Consider the following 6005-nt stretch of genomic DNA (forward strand, 5'->3'; position numbering starts at 1 on the left):
ACATTTTTAGTAGAGACGAGGGTTTCACCATGTCGGTCAGGCTGGTCTCAAACTCCTGATCTCAAGTGATCCACCTGCCTCAGCCTCCCAAAGTGCTGGGATTAAAGGCATGAGTCATCACGCCCAGCCCATTATATATTTCAAAATAGCTAAAAGGACTTGAAACTTTCCCAACACATAGAAATGATAAATATGTGAGGTGATGAATACCCTAAATACCCTGAATTGATCATTACACATTCTATGTACATAACAAAATATCACATGTACCCCATAAATATGTACAAATACTATGCATCAGCTGGGCGCAGTGGCTCATGCCTGTAATCCCAGCACTTTGGGAAGCCAAGGGGGGTGGATCACCTGAGGTCAGGAATTCGAGACTAGCCTGACCAATATGGTAAAACCCCATCTCTAATAAAAATACAAAAATTAACTAGGCATGGTGGCGTGCACCTGTAGTCCCAGCTACTGGAGAGGGTGAGACAAAATTGCTTGAACCCGGGAGGCAGAGGTTGCAGTGAGCCGAGATTGCGCCACTGCACTCCAGCCTGGACAACAGCGTGAGACTCCGTCTAAAAAAACGACAAACAAATATTATGCATCAATTTAAAAAGTTAGTTTATGGTTGGGTGCAGTGGCTTACACCTGTAATCCCAGCAATTTGGGAGGCTGAGGCGGGTGGATGACCTGAGCTCAGGAGTTTGAGACCAGCCTGGCCAACATGGTGAAACTCTGTCTCTACCAAAAAAATAAAAAATTAGCCATGCGTGGTGGTATACGCCTGTAATCCCAGCTACTCAGGAGACTGAGGCATGATAATCTTTTGAACCGGGGAGGCCAAGGTTGCAGTGAGCCAAGATTGCGTCACTGCACTCCAGCCTGGCTGACAGAGCGAGACTCCATTTCAAAAATAAATTTTAGAGGGAGGTGGGGGGCTCAGCCCCCCGCCCGGCCAGCCGCCCCGTCCGGGAGGGAGATGGGGGGGTCAGCCCCCCGCCTGGCCAGCCACCCGGTCCGGGAGCTGAGGGGCGCCTCTGCCCGGCCGCCCCTACTGGGAAGTGAGGAGCCCCTCTGCCCAGCCACCACCCCGTCTGGGAGGTGTACCCAACAGCTCATTGAGAATGGGCCATGATGACGATGGCGGTTTTCTGGAGTAGAAAGGGGGACAAGGTGGGGAAAAGATTGAGAAATCGGATGGTTGCCGTGTCTGTGTAGAAAGAAGTAGACATGGGAGACTTTTCATTTTGTTCTGTACTAAGAAAAATTCTTCTGCCTTGGGATCCTGTTGATCACCTTACCCCCAACCCTGTGCTCTCTGAAACATGTGCTGTGTCCACTCAGGGTTAAATGGATTAAGGGCGGTGCAAGATGTGCTTTGTTAAACAGATGCTTGAAGGCAGCATGCTCGTTAAGAGTCATCACCACTCCCTAATCTCAAGTACCCAGGGACACAAACACTCTGCCTAGGAAAACCAGAGACCTTTGTTCACTTGTTTGTCTGCTGACCTTCCCTCCACTAGTGTCCTATGACCCTGCCAAATCCCCCTCTGTGAGAAACACCCAAGAATGATCAATAAAAATAAAATAATATTAAAAAAAAAAAATGAACAAAAATAAATTTTAAAAAATTGGTTTTAAAAAACCTTCCTAATATTAGAATTCAAAGCTGGAACTTTCCAAAGTCTCAGAGATTGATCAGGACAAATTTCTTATTTAGTCCTTAAAAACAGCCCAGGTTAGCCAGGTGCGGTGGCTCATGCCTGTAATCCCAGCACTTTGGGAGGCTGAGGCAGGTGGATCACCTGAGGTCAGGAGTTCAAGACCAGCCTGGCCAACATGGTGAGACCCTGCCCTGTCTCTACTTAACATATCAAATTAGCCAGGCATGGTGGCACATACCTGTAATCCTAGCTACTCAGGAGGCAAGACTGGAGAATCACTTGAACCTGGGAGGTGGAGGTTGCAGTGAGCTGAGATTGCACCACTGTACTTCAGCCTAGGTGAGGAGCAAAAGTACATCTCAAAAAACAAAACAAAACAAAACAAAAACAGGCATGGTGGCTCTTGCCTGTAGTCCCAACACTTTGGGAGGGTGAGGCAGAAGGATCGCTTGAGCCCAGGAGTTCGAGAGCAGCCTGGGCAACATCTCTAATATATAAAATAAAATAAATCCCTATTTCTACAAGAGGTCAGGGATATACTCGCTCTAAAGCCTAGCCCAATTTTGAGGGAATGATTAATGAGTCATTGTTAAGCCAGATTTATCGGAAAATTCAAAGTGGTTTCATGTTTCCCAGCCAGAGCATTGGAGCTCATGTTTCCCATAAGCTTCTGGAACTTCTGAGCATTATTCATACAGTATTAAAAACTACGTGATTCTCTCTTTCTTTTCAGGCTCTTAATGATCTTGAACCACAAAAGCAATTAAGTTGCCAGAAAACTTCTCTAGTCTTCTGGTCATTTTGAGTTCTTTGAATGAGTATTTTATTCACTGCGTGTGTATGGGGTAAAGGAAGGAAACACTTCTTCATGGTCTTAATTTGTGTCAATTAATGAATAAAAGAATGGACATTTTCTTAGAGGACAGAAAGCTTTCAGAGAATGAATCCATTATCCCAAAGAAAAGAAGAGATTAATTTGTTTAGAGAGTACATTAAAGGTGCACTGAGGCTGGGTGTGGTGTCTCATGCCTGTAATCCCAGCACTTTGGGAGGTCGAGGCAGGCAGATTGCCTGAGGTCAGGAGTTTGAGAAACCCCGTCTCTACTAAAATACAAAAAATTAGTCAGGTGTGGTGGCGGGCACCTGTAGTCCCAGCTACTCGGGAGGCTGAAGCAGAGGATCGTCGTGAACCCAGGAGGCAGAGGTTGCAGTGAGCCGAGATTGTGCCACTGCACTCCAGACTGAGCGACAAAGTGAGACTCGGTCTCAAACAAACAAACAAACAAACAAAAAAACTGTAGATAAAGCCAGGCGCTGTGGCTCACGCCTGTAATCCCAGCACTTTGGGAGGCCAAGGCAGGTGGATCATAGGTCAGGAGTTCAAGACCAGCCTGGACAACATGGTGAAACCCTGTCTCTACTAAAAATACAAAAAATGAGCCGGGCGTGGTGGCGGGCACCTATAATCCCAGCTACTGGGGAGGCCGAGGCAGAAGAATCGCTTGAACCTGGGAGGCGGAGGTTGCAGTGAGCCAAGATCACGCCACTGCACTCCAGCCCAGGCAACAGTGCAAGACTCTGTCTCAAAAGAAAAAAAAATGTAGATAAGCATAATAATTTAACAGTTTTTATAATTACTATCAGGCCAGGCATGGTGGCTCATATCTTGTAATCCCAGAACTTTGGGAGGCCAAGGTGGGAGAATTGCTTGAGGCCAGGAGTTCAAGACCAGTCTGGGCAACACAGTGAAACCCAATGTCCAACTATATATATATATATATATGTATACACACACACACATACACACACATATATATACACATACATACACACATACATATATACATATATACATACACACACTTTCATATATGTATAAAATTATATATAACATATAAGCATATATTATAATATATACTATACAGTATATTATATAATTTATATATAATATATTTGTAAATATACAAAAACATATATTTATATATAAATATTTAAATCACTATCCCACATTAAAATAAAACTGATAGTGGCCAGGCACGGTGGCTCATGTCTGTACTCCCAGCACTTTGGGTGGCCAAGGTGGGTGGATCGCCTGAGGTCAGCAGTTTCAGACCAGCTGGCCAACATGGTGAAACCCTGTCTCTACTAAAAATATAAAAAATGAGCCAGTCGTGGTGGCGGGCACCTTTAATCCCAGCTACTCAGGAGGCTGAGGCAGAAGAATAGCTTGAACCCAGGAGGTGGAAGTTGCACTGAGCCAAGATTGTGCCACTGCACTGCAGCATGGGCAACAAGAGCGAAACTCTGTTTCAAAACAACAGCAGCAACAACAACAACAAAAAAAAACTGATAGTGGGCTGGGCGCGGTGTCTCATGCCTATAATCCCAGCACTTTGGGAGGCCGAGGCGGGCGGATCACAAGGTCAGGACATTGAGACCATCCTGGCTAACATGGTGAAACCCCATCTCTACTAAAAATACAAAAAATTAGCTGGGCATGGAGGCGTGCACCTGTAGTCCCAGCTACTCAGGAGGCTGAGGCAGGAGAATGGCGTGAACCCGGGAGGCGGAGCTTGCAGTTAGCCGAGATCGTGCCATTGCACTCCAGCCTGGACGACAGAGCAAGACTCTGTCTCAAAAAAACAAAAAACAAACAAACAAAAAATTGACATAACACTGGATTTATTTTTAAAACGTTTAAATAATTATATATTTTTTCTTTTTACTTTTCTTTTCTTTTTTTGTCTTTCTTTTTGTTTTGAGACAGCGTGTTGCTCTGTTGCCCAGGCTAGAGTGCAGTGATATATCACAGTTCACTGTAGCCTCCACCTCCCAGGTTCAAGTGATCCTCCCACCTCAGCCTCCTGAGTAACTAGGACTACAGTTGCACACCACCATGCCCAGCTAATTTTGTTTATTTTTTGTAGAGACAGGTCTCCCTATGTTGTCCAGGCTGGTCTCGAACTCCTGGAATCAAGCGATCCTCCAGCCTCTACCTCCCAAAGTGCTGGGACTATAGGCATAAGCCACTAAGCCAATCCATATTTTCTCAGGTATTATAAAAAGTGATACATACTGTTTGCAGAAAACATCAAAAATATAGAAAAGGAGAACAAGATAAATCAGAAATAGCAAAACTATCATTCCACAACCCAGTGATAACTTCTATGTCATTTTGATATATTTCCCTTTTCTTTGGTCATTGCTAAATCTCCATACACGCAGCAGCGTCTAGTATGTAATTGGCATGCAATAAATATTTGTTAAATGTATTTGTTTTTAAATTTTGGTAAAAGAAGTTAAACTGCCAGCGTGGTGGCTCACGCCTGTAATCCCAGCACTTTGGGAGGCCGAGGCGGGCGGAGACATAGGGAGACCTGTCTTTACAAAAAATAAACTAAATTAGCTGGGCATGGTGGTGTGCAACTGTAGTCCTAGCTACTCAGGAGGCTGAGGTGGGAGGATCACTTGAACCTGGGAGGTGGAGGCTACAGCAAACCATGATCCTATCACTCCTGAGGTCAGAAGTTCAAGACCAGCCTGACCAATAAGATAAAACCCCGTCTCTACTAAAAATACAAAAAAAAAAAAAGTTAGCCGGGCATGGTGGCACGCACCTGTAATCCCAGCTACTCAGGAGGCTGAGACAGGAGACTCATTTGAACCTGGGAGGCGGAGGGTGTAGTGAGTTGAGATTGTGCCATTGGCTCCAGCCTGGGCAACAAGAGTGAAACTCCATCTTAAAAAAGAAAAAAAAAAAAGAAAGTTAAACCAAGCAAATTTTACCATAAAATTAGGTAGAATATGGGTATCATCGTGTTAGCTTTGTATCTTTTGATTTGCAAGTTTGGGATACTGAGGAAGTACTAAAGACAGGAACAAAGCACAGGGAAAAGGTGGGGTATCCTAGGCTGAAGGGAACAGCCTCTTTAAAATCACCCATTGAGAATCTTGTTCACTGCCAGGCACAGTGGCTCATATCTGTAATCCCAGCAATTTGGGAGGGTGAGGTGGGTGGATCACCTGAGCCTGAGAGTTCAAGACCAGCCTGGGCAAGAAAGCGATACTGCTTCTCTACTTAAAAAAAAAAAAAAAAAAAAAATTAGATAGGCATGGTGGTGCATGCCTGTAGTCCCACCTATTCAGGAGGCTGAGGTAGGAAGATCACTTGAGCCCAGGAGTTTGAGGCTGCAGTGAGCCATGATCACACCACTGCACTCCAGCCTGGGTGACAAAGGAAGACCCCGTCTCAAAAAAAGAAAGAAAGAAAAAAAAGAATCCTGCTGGCACGGTGGCTCACACCTGTAATCCCAGCACACTGGGAGGCTGAGGCAGGCGGAT

Source organism: Pan troglodytes, chromosome 10 (genome assembly GCF_028858775.2).
Source record: "Pan troglodytes isolate AG18354 chromosome 10, NHGRI_mPanTro3-v2.0_pri, whole genome shotgun sequence".
In the NCBI taxonomy this organism is placed as follows: Eukaryota; Metazoa; Chordata; class Mammalia; order Primates; family Hominidae; genus Pan; species Pan troglodytes.